Here is a 13,738-nt window from a genome sequence, read left to right on the forward strand (position 1 = left end):
CACTCCCTCAGTACTGGCTCTCTGACAGTGCGGCGCTCTCTCAGTACTGACCCTCTGACAGTGCGGCGCTCCCTATCTCTGTAACCTCCTCCAGCCCCTACACCCCTCCCTATCTCTGTAACCTCCTCCATCCCCTACAACCCTCCCTATCTCTGTAACCTCCTCCAGCCCCGACAACCCTCCCTATCTCTGTAACCTCCTCCAACCCCGACAACCCTCCCTATCTCTGTAACCTCCTCTATCCCCTACAAACCACCCTATCTCTGTTATCTCCTCCATCCCCTATAAACCTCCCTATCTCTGTAACCTCCTCCAACTCCCTAAATCCCTCCCTATCTCTGTAACCTCCTCCAACTCCCTTCATCCCTCCCTATCTCTGTAACCTCCTCCAACCCCTACAACCCTCCCTATCTCTGTAACATCCTCCAGCCCCGACACCCCTCCCTATCACTGTAACCTCCTCCAGCCCCTACAACCCTCCCTATCTCTGTAACCTCGTCCACTCACTACAAACCTCCCTATCTCTGTAACCTCCTCCAGCCCCTACACCACTCCCTATCTCTGTAACCTCCTCAAGCCCTTACAACTCTTCCTATCTCTTTAACCACCTCCACTCCCTACACCCTCCCTATCGCTGTAACCTCCTCCAGTCCTCAACAACAGCGTGAAATCTTTAATGACCTCAACACTTAAAATTCTAGATGGTAAACTGTTTGGGTAAGATCCGAGCATGATTGAAATGGTGCTGCAGGCAGACTGTGGAATAGTGTGGCCAGGGTCGCTAAGATACCGATGGGAGAGAGTGGGACAGTGGGATTAGTTTGAGATCGATACAGGGCTATGGGGAGAGAGCGGTGGAGTGGGATTAGTTTGGGATCGATACAGGGCTATGGGGAGAGAGAGGGGCAGTGGGATTAGTTTGGGGATTGATGCAGGGCTATGTGGAGAGAGCGGGGCAGTGGGATTAGTTTGGGGATTGATACAGGGCTATGGGGAGAGAGCGGGGCAGTGGGATTAGTTTGGGGATTGATACAGAGCTATGGGGAGAGAGCGGGGCAGTGGGATTAGTTTGGGGATTGAAACAGGGCTATGGGGAGAGAGCGGGGCAGTGGGATTAGTTTGGGGATTGATGCAGGGCTATGGGGAGAGAGTGGGGCAGTGGGATTAGTTTGGGGATTGATACAGAGCTATGGGGAGAGAGAGGGGCAGTGGGATTAGTTTGGGATTGAAACAGTGCTATGGGGAGAGAGTGGGGCAGTGGGATTAGTTTGAGGATCGATACAGGGTTATGGGGAGAGAGCGGGGCAGTGGGATTAGTTTTTGGATTGAAACAGTGCTATGGGGAGAGAGTGGGGCAGTGGGATTAGTTTGAGGATCGATACAGGGTTATGGGGAGAGAGCGGGGCAGTGGGATTAGTTTGGGGATTGATACAGGGCTATGGGGAGAGGGAGTGGCAGTGGGATTAGTTTGAGGATCGATACAGGGTTATGGAGAGAGAGTGGGGCAGTGGGATTAGTTTGGGGATTGGTACAGGGCTATGGGGAGAGAGCGGGACAGTGGGATTAGTTTGGGGATTGATACAGGGCTATGGGGAGAGAGTGGGGCAGTGGGATTAGTTTGGGATTGATACAGGGCTATGGGGAGAGAATGGGGCAGTGGGATTAGTTTGGGGATTGGTACAGGGCTATGGGGAGAGAGCGGGGCAGTGGGATTAGTTTGGGGATTGATACAGGGCTATTGGGAGAGAGTGGGGCAGTGGGATTAGTTTGGGGATTAATACATGGCTATGGGGAGTGAGCGGGACAGTGGGATTAGTTTGGGGATTGATACAGGGCTCTGGGGAGAGAGTGGGGCAGTGGGATTAGTTTGGGGATTGGTACAGGGCTATGGGGAGAGAGTGGGGCGGTGGGATTAGTTTGGGGATTGATACAGGGCTACGGGGAGAGAGTGGGGCAGTGGGATTAGTTTGGGGATTGATACAGGGCTATGGGGAGAGAGTGGGGCAGTGGGATTAGTTTGGGGATTGATACAGGGTTATGGGGAGAGAGTGGGACAGTGGGATTAGTTTGGGATTGATACAGGGCTATGGGGAGAGGGCGGGACAGTGGGATTAGTTTTGGATTGATACAGGGCTATGGGGAGAGAGTGGGGCAGTGGGATTAGTTTGGGGATTGATACAGGGCTATGGGGAGAGAGTGGGGCAGTGGGATTAGTTTGGGGATTGATACAGGGCTATGGGGAGAGAATGGGGCAGTGGGATTAGTTTGCGATTGAATCAGGGCTATGGGGAGAGAATGGGGCAGTGGGATTAGTTTGGGGATTGGTACAGGGCTATGGGGAGAGAGTGGGGCAGTGTGATTAGTTTAGGGATTGATACAGGGCTATGGGGAGAGAGCGGGGCAGTGGGATTAGTTTAGGGATTGATACAGGGCTATGGGGAGAGAGCGGGGCAGTGTGATTAGTTTGGGGATTGATACAGGGCTGTGGGGATAGACTGGGGCAGTGGGATTAGTTTGGGGATTGATACAGGGCTATCGGGAGAGAGTGGGACAGTGGAATTAGTTTGGGGATTGATACAGGGTTATGGGGAGAGAGTGGGACAGTGGGATTAGTTTGGGATTGATACAGGGCTATGGGGAGAGGGCGGGACAGTGGGATTAGTTTTGGATTGATACAGGGCTATGGGAAGAGAGTGGGGCAGTGGGATTAGTTTGGGGATTGATACAGGGCTATGGGGAGAGAGCGGGGCAGTGGGATTAGTTTGGGGATTGATACAGGGCTATGGGGAGAGAGTGGGGCAGTGGGATTAGTTTGGGATTGAAACAGGGCTATGGGGAGAGAGCGGGGCAGTGGGTTTAGTTTGGGATTGATACAGGGCTATGGGGAGAGAGTGGGGCATTGGGGTTAGTTTTGGATTGAAACAGTGCTATGGGGAGAGAGTGGGGCAGTGGGATTAGTTTGGGATCGATACAGAGCTATGGGGAGAGAGAGGGGCAGTGGGATTAGTTTGGGGATTGATGCAGGGCTATGGGGAGAGAGCGGGGCAGTGGGATTAGTTTGGGGATTGATACAGGGCTATGGGGAGAGAAGGGGCAGTGGGATTAGTTTGAGGATCGATACAGGGTTATGGGGAGAGAGCGGGGCAGTGGGATTAGTTTGGGGATTGATACAGGGCTATGGGGAGAGAGCGGGGCAGTGGGATTAGTTTGGGGATTGATACAGGGTTATGGAGAGAGAGTGGGGCAGTGGGATTAGTTTGGGGATTGGTACTGGGCTATGGGGAGAGAGCGGGGCAGTGGGATTAGTTTGGGGATTGATACAGGGCTATGGGGAGAGAGTGGGGCAGTGGGATTAGTTTGGGATTGATACAGGGCTATGGGGAGAGAATGGGGCTGTGGGATTAGTTTGGGGATTGGTACAGGGCTATGGGGAGAGAGCGGGGCAGTGGGATTAGTTTGGGGATTGATACAGGGCTATTGGGAGAGAGTGGGGCAGTGGGATTAGTTTGGGGATTAATACAGGGCTATGGGGAGTGAGCGGGACAGTGGGATTAGTTTGGGGATTGATACAGGGCTCTGGGGAGAGAGTGGGGCAGTGGGATTAGTTTGGGGATTGGTACAGGGCTATGGGGAGAGAGTGGGGCAGTGGGATTAGTTTGGGGATTGATACAGGGCTATGGGGAGAGAGTGGGGCAGTGGGATTAGTTTGGGGATTGATACAGGGCTATGGGGAGAGAGTGGGTCAGTGGGATTAGTTTGGGGATTGATACAGGGTTATGGGGAGAGAGTGGGACAGTGGGATTGGTTGGGATTGATACAGGGCTATGGGGAGAGGGCGGGACAGTGGGATTAGTTTTGGATTGATACAGGGCTATGGGGAGAGAGTGGGGCAGTGGGATTAGTTTGGGGATTGATACAGGGCTATGGGGAGAGAGTGGGGCAGTGGGATTAGTTTGGGGATTGACACAGGGCTATGGGGAGAGAGTGGGGCAGTGGGATTAGTTTGCGATTGAATCAGGGCTATGGGGAGAGAATGGGGCAGTGGGATTAGTTTGGGGATTGGTACAGGGCTATGGGGAGAGAGTGTGGCAGTGTGATTAGTTTGGGGATTGATACAGGGCTATGGGGATAGACTGGGGCAGTGGGATTAGTTTGGGGATTGATACAGGGCTATCGGAAGTGAGTGGGACAGTGGAATTAGTTTGGGGATTGATACAGGGTTATGGGGAGAGAGTGGGACAGTGGGATTAGTTTGGGATTGATACAGAGCTATGGGGAGAGGGCGGGACAGTGGGATTAGTTTTGGATTGATACAGGGCTATGGGAAGAGAGTGGGGCAGTGGGATTAGTTTGGGGATTGATACAGGGCTATGGGGAGAGAGCGGGGCAGTGGGATTAGTTTGGGGATTGATACAGGGCTATGGGGAGAGAGTGGGGCAGTGGGATTAGTTTGGGATTGAAACAGGGCTATGAGGAGAGAGCGGGGCAGTGGGATTAGTTTGGGGATTCATACAGGGCTATGGGGAGAGAGTGGGGCAGTGGGGTTAGTTTGGGATTGAAACAGTGCCATGGGGAGAGAGTGGGGCAGTGGGATTAGTTTGGGGATTGATACAGGTCTATGGGGAGAGAGCGGGGCAGTGGGATTAGTTTGGGGATTGATACAGGGCTATGGGGAGAGAGTGGGGCAGTGGGATTAGTTTGGGATTGAAACAGGGCTTTGGGGAGAGTGCGGGGCAGTGGGATTAGTTTGGGGATTGATACAGGGCTATGGGGAGAGAGCGGGGCAGTGGGATTAGTTTGGGGATTGATACAGGGCTATGGGGAGAGAGTGGGGCAGTGGGAATAGAACATAGAACATAAAAAATACAGCACAGAACAGGCCCTTCGGCCCACGATGTTGTGCCAAACCTTTGTCCGAGATTAATCATAGATTATCATTGAATTTACAGGGCAGAAGGAGTCCATTCGGCCCTTTGAGTCTGCACCGGCTCTTGGAAAGAGCACCCTACCCAAACTCAACACCTCCACCCAACACTAAGGGCAATTTTGGACACTAAGGGCAATTTATCATGGCCAATCCACCTAACCTGCACATCTTTGGACTGAGGGAGGAAACCGGAGAACCGGTTAATAGTTTAGGGATTGATAAGGGCTATGGGGAGAGAGTGGGGTAGTGGGTTTAGTTTGGGACTGATGCAGGGCTATGGGGAGAGAGTGGGGCAGTGGGATTAGTTTGTGGATTGATACAGGGCTATGGGGAAAGAGTGGGGTAGTGGGATTAGTTTGGGATTGATACAGGGCTAAGGGGAGAGAGCGGGGCAGTGGGAATAGTTTGGGGATTGATACAGGGCTATGGGGAGAGAGCGGGCCACTCGGATTAGTTTGGGATTGATACAGAGCTATGGGGAGAGAGCGGGGCAGTGGGATTAGTTTGGGGATTGATACAGGGCTATGGGCAGAGAGTGGGACAGTGGGATTAGTTTGGGATTGACACAGGGCTATGGGGAGAGAGCGGGGCAGTGGGATTAGTTTGGGGATTGATACAGGGCTATGGGCAGAGAGTGGGACAGTGGGATTAGTTTGGGATTGACACAGGGCTATGGGGAGAGAGCGGGGCAGTGGGATTAGTTTGGGGATTGATACAGGGCTATGGGGAGAGAGTGGGGCAGTGGGATTAGTTTGGGGATTGATACAGGGCTATGGGGAGAGAGTGGGGCAGTGGGATTAGTTTGGGATCGATACAGGGCTATGGGGAGAGAGCGGGCCAGTGGGATTAGTTTGGGATTGATACAGGGCTATGGGGAGAGAGTGGTGCAGTGGGATTAGTTTGGGGATCGATACAGGGCTATGGGGAGAGAGAGGGGCAGTGGGATTAGTTTGGGGATTGATACAGGGCTATGGGGAGAGAGCGGGGCAGTGGGACTAGTTTGGGATTGATACAGGGCAATTGGGAGAGAGTGGGGAAGTGGGATTAGTTTGGGGATTGATACAGGGTTATGGGGAGAGAGCGGGGCAGTGGGATTAGTTTGGGATTGATACAGGGCTATACGGAGAGAGCGGGGCAGCGGGATTAGTTTGGGATTGACACAGGGCTATGGGGAGAGAGCGGGGCAGTGGGATTAGTTTGGGATTGACACAGGGCTATGGGGAGAGAGCGGTGCAGTGGGATTAGTTTGGGATTGATACAGGGCAATTGGGAGAGAGTGGGGCAGTGGGATTAGTTTGGGATTGATACAGGGCAATTGGGAGAGAGTGGGGCAGTGGGATTAGTTTGGGGATTGATACAGGGCTATGGGGACAGAGTGGGGCAGTGGGATTAGGTTGGAGATTGATACAGGGCTATGGGGAGAGAGTGGGGCAGTGCGATTAGTTTGGGATTGATACAGGGCTATGGGGAGAGAGCGGGGCAGTGGGATTAGTTTGGGGATTGATACAGGGCTATGGGGAGAGAGCAGGAGAGTGGGATTAGTTTGGGGATTGATACAGGGCTATGGGGAGAGAGCGGGACAGTGGGATTAGTTTGGGATTTATACAGGGCTATGGGGAGAGAGCGGGACAGTGGGATTAGTTTAGGGATTGATACAGGGCAATGGGTAGAGAGCATGAGAGTGAGATTATTTTGGGGATTGATGCAGTGCTATGGGGAGAGAGAGGGGCAGTGGGATTAGTTTGGGGATTGATGCAGGGCTATGGGGAGAGAGCGGGGCAGTGGGATTAGTTTGGGGATTGATACAGGGCTATGGGGAGAGAAGGGGCAGTGGGATTAGTTTGAGGATCGATACAGGGTTATGGGGAGAGAGCGGGGCAGTGGGATTAGTTTGGGGATTGATACAGGGCTATGGGGAGAGAGCGGGGCAGTGGGATTAGTTTGGGGATTGATACAGGGTTATGGAGAGAGAGTGGGGCAGTGGGATTAGTTTGGGGATTGGTACTGGGCTATGGGGAGAGAGCGGGGCAGTGGGATTAGTTTGGGGATTGATACAGGGCTATGGGGAGAGAGTGGGGCAGTGGGATTAGTTTGGGATTGATACAGGGCTATGGGGAGAGAATGGGGCTGTGGGATTAGTTTGGGGATTGGTACAGGGCTATGGGGAGAGAGCGGGGCAGTGGGATTAGTTTGGGGATTGATACAGGGCTATTGGGAGAGAGTGGGGCAGTGGGATTAGTTTGGGGATTAATACAGGGCTATGGGGAGTGAGCGGGACAGTGGGATTAGTTTGGGGATTGATACAGGGCTCTGGGGAGAGAGTGGGGCAGTGGGATTAGTTTGGGGATTGGTACAGGGCTATGGGGAGAGAGTGGGGCAGTGGGATTAGTTTGGGGATTGATACAGGGCTATGGGGAGAGAGTGGGGCAGTGGGATTAGTTTGGGGATTGATACAGGGCTATGGGGAGAGAGTGGGTCAGTGGGATTAGTTTGGGGATTGATACAGGGTTATGGGGAGAGAGTGGGACAGTGGGATTGGTTGGGATTGATACAGGGCTATGGGGAGAGGGCGGGACAGTGGGATTAGTTTTGGATTGATACAGGGCTATGGGGAGAGAGTGGGGCAGTGGGATTAGTTTGGGGATTGATACAGGGCTATGGGGAGAGAGTGGGGCAGTGGGATTAGTTTGGGGATTGACACAGGGCTATGGGGAGAGAGTGGGGCAGTGGGATTAGTTTGCGATTGAATCAGGGCTATGGGGAGAGAATGGGGCAGTGGGATTAGTTTGGGGATTGGTACAGGGCTATGGGGAGAGAGTGTGGCAGTGTGATTAGTTTGGGGATTGATACAGGGCTATGGGGATAGACTGGGGCAGTGGGATTAGTTTGGGGATTGATACAGGGCTATCGGAAGTGAGTGGGACAGTGGAATTAGTTTGGGGATTGATACAGGGTTATGGGGAGAGAGTGGGACAGTGGGATTAGTTTGGGATTGATACAGAGCTATGGGGAGAGGGCGGGACAGTGGGATTAGTTTTGGATTGATACAGGGCTATGGGAAGAGAGTGGGGCAGTGGGATTAGTTTGGGGATTGATACAGGGCTATGGGGAGAGAGCGGGGCAGTGGGATTAGTTTGGGGATTGATACAGGGCTATGGGGAGAGAGTGGGGCAGTGGGATTAGTTTGGGATTGAAACAGGGCTATGAGGAGAGAGCGGGGCAGTGGGATTAGTTTGGGGATTCATACAGGGCTATGGGGAGAGAGTGGGGCAGTGGGGTTAGTTTGGGATTGAAACAGTGCCATGGGGAGAGAGTGGGGCAGTGGGATTAGTTTCGGGATTGATACAGGTCTATGGGGAGAGAGCGGGGCAGTGGGATTAGTTTGGGGATTGATACAGGGCTATGGGGAGAGAGTGGGGCAGTGGGATTAGTTTGGGATTGAAACAGGGCTTTGGGGAGAGTGCGGGGCAGTGGGATTAGTTTGGGGATTGATACAGGGCTATGGGGAGAGAGCGGGGCAGTGGGATTAGTTTGGGGATTGATACAGGGCTATGGGGAGAGAGTGGGGCAGTGGGAATAGAACATAGAACATAAAAAATACAGCACAGAACAGGCCCTTCGGCCCACGATGTTGTGCCAAACCTTTGTCCGAGATTAATCATAGATTATCATTGAATTTACAGGGCAGAAGGAGTCCATTCGGCCCTTTGAGTCTGCACCGGCTCTTGGAAAGAGCACCCTACCCAAACTCAACACCTCCACCCAACACTAAGGGCAATTTTGGACACTAAGGGCAATTTATCATGGCCAATCCACCTAACCTGCACATCTTTGGACTGAGGGAGGAAACCGGAGAACCGGTTAATAGTTTAGGGATTGATAAGGGCTATGGGGAGAGAGTGGGGTAGTGGGTTTAGTTTGGGACTGATGCAGGGCTATGGGGAGAGAGTGGGGCAGTGGGATTAGTTTGTGGATTGATACAGGGCTATGGGGAAAGAGTGGGGTAGTGGGATTAGTTTGGGATTGATACAGGGCTAAGGGGAGAGAGCGGGGCAGTGGGAATAGTTTGGGGATTGATACAGGGCTATGGGGAGAGAGCGGGCCACTCGGATTAGTTTGGGATTGATACAGAGCTATGGGGAGAGAGCGGGGCAGTGGGATTAGTTTGGGGATTGATACAGGGCTATGGGCAGAGAGTGGGACAGTGGGATTAGTTTGGGATTGACACAGGGCTATGGGGAGAGAGCGGGGCAGTGGGATTAGTTTGGGGATTGATACAGGGCTATGGGCAGAGAGTGGGACAGTGGGATTAGTTTGGGATTGACACAGGGCTATGGGGAGAGAGCGGGGCAGTGGGATTAGTTTGGGGATTGATACAGGGCTATGGGGAGAGAGTGGGGCAGTGGGATTAGTTTGGGGATTGATACAGGGCTATGGGGAGAGAGTGGGGCAGTGGGATTAGTTTGGGATCGATACAGGGCTATGGGGAGAGAGCGGGCCAGTGGGATTAGTTTGGGATTGATACAGGGCTATGGGGAGAGAGTGGTGCAGTGGGATTAGTTTGGGGATCGATACAGGGCTATGGGGAGAGAGAGGGGCAGTGGGATTAGTTTGGGGATTGATACAGGGCTATGGGGAGAGAGCGGGGCAGTGGGACTAGTTTGGGATTGATACAGGGCAATTGGGAGAGAGTGGGGAAGTGGGATTAGTTTGGGGATTGATACAGGGTTATGGGGAGAGAGCGGGGCAGTGGGATTAGTTTGGGATTGATACAGGGCTATACGGAGAGAGCGGGGCAGCGGGATTAGTTTGGGATTGACACAGGGCTATGGGGAGAGAGCGGGGCAGTGGGATTAGTTTGGGATTGACACAGGGCTATGGGGAGAGAGCGGTGCAGTGGGATTAGTTTGGGATTGATACAGGGCAATTGGGAGAGAGTGGGGCAGTGGGATTAGTTTGGGATTGATACAGGGCAATTGGGAGAGAGTGGGGCAGTGGGATTAGTTTGGGGATTGATACAGGGCTATGGGGACAGAGTGGGGCAGTGGGATTAGGTTGGAGATTGATACAGGGCTATGGGGAGAGAGTGGGGCAGTGCGATTAGTTTGGGATTGATACAGGGCTATGGGGAGAGAGCGGGGCAGTGGGATTAGTTTGGGGATTGATACAGGGCTATGGGGAGAGAGCAGGAGAGTGGGATTAGTTTGGGGATTGATACAGGGCTATGGGGAGAGAGCGGGACAGTGGGATTAGTTTGGGATTTATACAGGGCTATGGGGAGAGAGCGGGACAGTGGGATTAGTTTAGGGATTGATACAGGGCAATGGGTAGAGAGCATGAGAGTGAGATTATTTTGGGGATTGATGCAGTGCTATGGGGAGAGAGTGGGACAGTGGGATTAGTTTGGGGATTGATACAGGGCTATGGGGAGAGTGGGACAGTGGGATTAGTTTGGGGATTGATACAGGGCTATGGGGAGAGAGTGGGGCAGTAGGATTAGTTTGGGGATTGATACAGGGCAATGCGGAGAGAGCAGGAGAGTGAGATTATTTTGGGGATTGATACAGGGCTATGGGGAGAGAGTGGGACAGTGGGATTAGTTTGGGGATTGATACAGGGCTATGGGGAGAGTGGGACAGTGGGATTAGTTTGGGATTGACACAGGGCTATGGGGAGAGAGCGGGGCAGTGGGATTAGTTTGGGATTGACACAGGGCTATGGGGAGAGAGTGGGGCAGTGGGATGAGTTTGGGGATTGATACAGGGCTGTGGGGACAGAGTGGGGCAGTGGGATTAGGTTGGAGATTGATACAGGGCTATGGGGAGAGAGTGGGGCAGTACGATTAGTTTGGGATTGATACAGGGCTATGGGGAGAGAGCAGGAGAGTGGGATTAGTTTGGGGATTGATACAGGGCTATGGGGACAGAGTGGGGCAGTGGGATTAGTTTGGGAATGATACAGGGCTATGGGGAGAGAGCGGGACAGTGAGCTTACTTTGGGATTGATACAGGACTATGGGGAGAAAGTGGGGCAGTGGGATTCGTTTGGGATCGATACAGGGCTATGGGGAGAGAGTGGGGCATTGGGATTAGTTTGCCGATTGATACAGGGCTATGGGGAGAGAGTGGGGCAGAGGGATTATTTTAGGGATTGATACAGGGCTATGGGGAGAGAGTGGGGCAGTGGGATTAGTTTAGAGATTGATACAGGGCTATGGGGAGGGAGTGGGGCAGTGGGATTAGTTTAGGGGTTGATACAGGGCTATGGGGAGAGAGTGGGTCAGTGGGATTAGTTTGGGATTGATACAGGGCTATGGGGAGAGAGTGGGGCAGTGGGATTAGTTTAGGGATTGACACAGGGCTATGGGGAGAGAGCGGGGCAGTGGGATTAGTTTGGGGATTGATACAGGGCTATGGGGAGAGAGTGGGGCAGTGGGATTAGTTTGGGATTGAAACAGTGCTATGGGGAGAGAGTGGGGCAGTGGGATTAGTTTGGGGATTGATACATGGCTATAGGGAGAGAGCGGGGCAGTGGGATTAGTTTGGGGATTGATACAGGGCTATGGGGAGAGAGTGGGGCAGTGGGATTAGTTTGGGATTGAAACAGGGCTATGGGGAGAGAGCGGGGCAGTGGGATTAGTTTGGGGATTAATACAGGGCTGTGGGGAGAGAGCGGGGCAGTGGGATTAGTTTGGGGATTGATACAGGGCTATGGGGAGAGAGTGGGGCAGTGGGAATAGAACATAGAACATAAAAAATACAGCACAGAACAGGCCCTTCGGCCCACGATGTGTGCCAAACCTTTGTCTGAGATTAATCATGATTATCATTGAATTTACAGTGCAGAAGGAGTCCATTCGGCCCTTTGAGTCTGCACCATCTCTTGGAAAGAGCACCCTACACAAACTCAACACCTCCACCCAACACTAAGGGCAATTTTGGACACTAAGGGCAATTTATCATGGCCAATCCACCTAACCTGCACATCTTTGGACTGTGGGAGGAAACCGGAGCACCGGTTAATAGTTTAGGGATTGATAAGGGCTATGGGGAGAGAGTGGGGTAGTGGGTTTAGTTTGGGACTGATGCAGGGCTATGGGGAGAGAGCGGGGCAGTGGGATTAGTTTGGGGATTGACACAGGGCTATGGGGAGAGAGCGGGGTAGTGGGATTAGTTTGGGGATTGATACAGGGCTATGGGGAGAGAGTGGGGTAGTGGGATTAGTTTGGGATTGATACAGGGCTAAGGGGAGAGAGCGGGGCAGTGGGAATAGTTTGGGGATTGATACAGGGCTATGGGGAGAGAGCGGGCCAGTGGGATTAGTTTGGGATTGATACAGAGCTATGGGGAGAGAGCGGGGCAGTGGGATTAGTTTGGGGATTGATACAGGGCTATGGGGAGAGAGCGGGACAATGGGATTAGTTTGGGGATTGATACAGGGCTATGGGGAGAGAGTGGGCCAGTGGGATTAGTTTGGGATTGACACAGGGCTACGGGGAGAGAGTGGGGCAGTGGGATTAGTTTGGGGATTGATAGAGGGCTATGGGGAGAGACCGGGCCAGTGGGATTAGTTTGGGATTGACACAGGGCTATGGGGAGAGACCGGGGCAGTGGGATTAGTTTGGGGATTGATACAGGGCTATGGGGAGAGAGTGGGGCAGTGGGATTAGTTTGGGGATTGATACAGGGCTTTGGGGAGAGAGTGGGGCAGTGGGATTAGTTTGGGATTGATACAGGGCTATGGGGAGAGAGCGGGCCAGTGGGATTAGTTTGGGATTGATACAGGGCTATGGGGAGAGAGTGGGGCAGTGGGATTAGTTTGGGGATCGATACAGGGCTATGGGGAGAGAGAGGGGCAGTGGGATTAGTTTGGGGATTGACACAGGGCTATGGGGAGAGAGCGGGGCAGTGGGATTAGTTTGGGATTGACACAGGGCTATGGGGAGAGAGCGGGACAGTGGGACTAGTTTGGGATTGATACAGGGCAATTGGGAGAGAGTGGGCCAGTGGGATTAGTTTGGGGATTGATACAGGGCTATGGGGAGAGAGCGGGGCAGTGGGATTAGTTTGGGATTGATACAGGGCTATGCGGAGAGAGCGGGGCATTGGGATTAGTTCGGGATTGACACAGGGCTATGGGGAGAGAGCGGGGCAGTGGGATTACTTTGGGATTGACACAGGGCTATGGGGAGAGAGCGGTGCAGTGGGATTAGTTTGGGATTGATACAGAGCAATTGGGAGAGAGTGGGGCAGTGGGATTAGTTTGGGATTGATACAGGGCATTTGGGAGAGAGTGGGGCAGTGGGATTAGTTTGGGGATTGATACAGGGCTATGGGGACAGAGTGGGGCAGTGGGATTAGGTTGGAGATTGATACAGGGCGATGGGGAGAGAGTGGGGCAGTGCGATTAGTTTGGGATTGATACAGGGCTATGGGGAGAGAGCGGGGCAGTGGGATTAGTTTGGTGATTGATACAGGGCTATGGGAGAGAGCAGGAGAGTGGGATTAGTTTGGGGATTGATACAGGGCAATGGGAAGAAAGCGGGACAGTGGGATTAGTTTGGGATTTATACAGGGCTATGGGGAGAGAGCGGGACAGTGGGATTAGTTTAGGGATTGATACAGGGCAATGGGTAGAGAGCATGAGAGTGATATTATTTTGGGGATTGATACAGGGCTATGGGGAGAGAGTGGGACAGTGGGATTAGTTTGGGGATTGATACAGGGCTATGGGGAGAGTGGGACAGTGGGATTAGTTTGGGGATTGATACAGGGCTATGGGGAGAGAGTGGTGCAGTGGGATTAGTTTGGG

Source organism: Scyliorhinus torazame, chromosome 19, assembly GCF_047496885.1.
Source record: "Scyliorhinus torazame isolate Kashiwa2021f chromosome 19, sScyTor2.1, whole genome shotgun sequence".
In the NCBI taxonomy this organism is placed as follows: domain Eukaryota; kingdom Metazoa; phylum Chordata; class Chondrichthyes; order Carcharhiniformes; family Scyliorhinidae; genus Scyliorhinus; species Scyliorhinus torazame.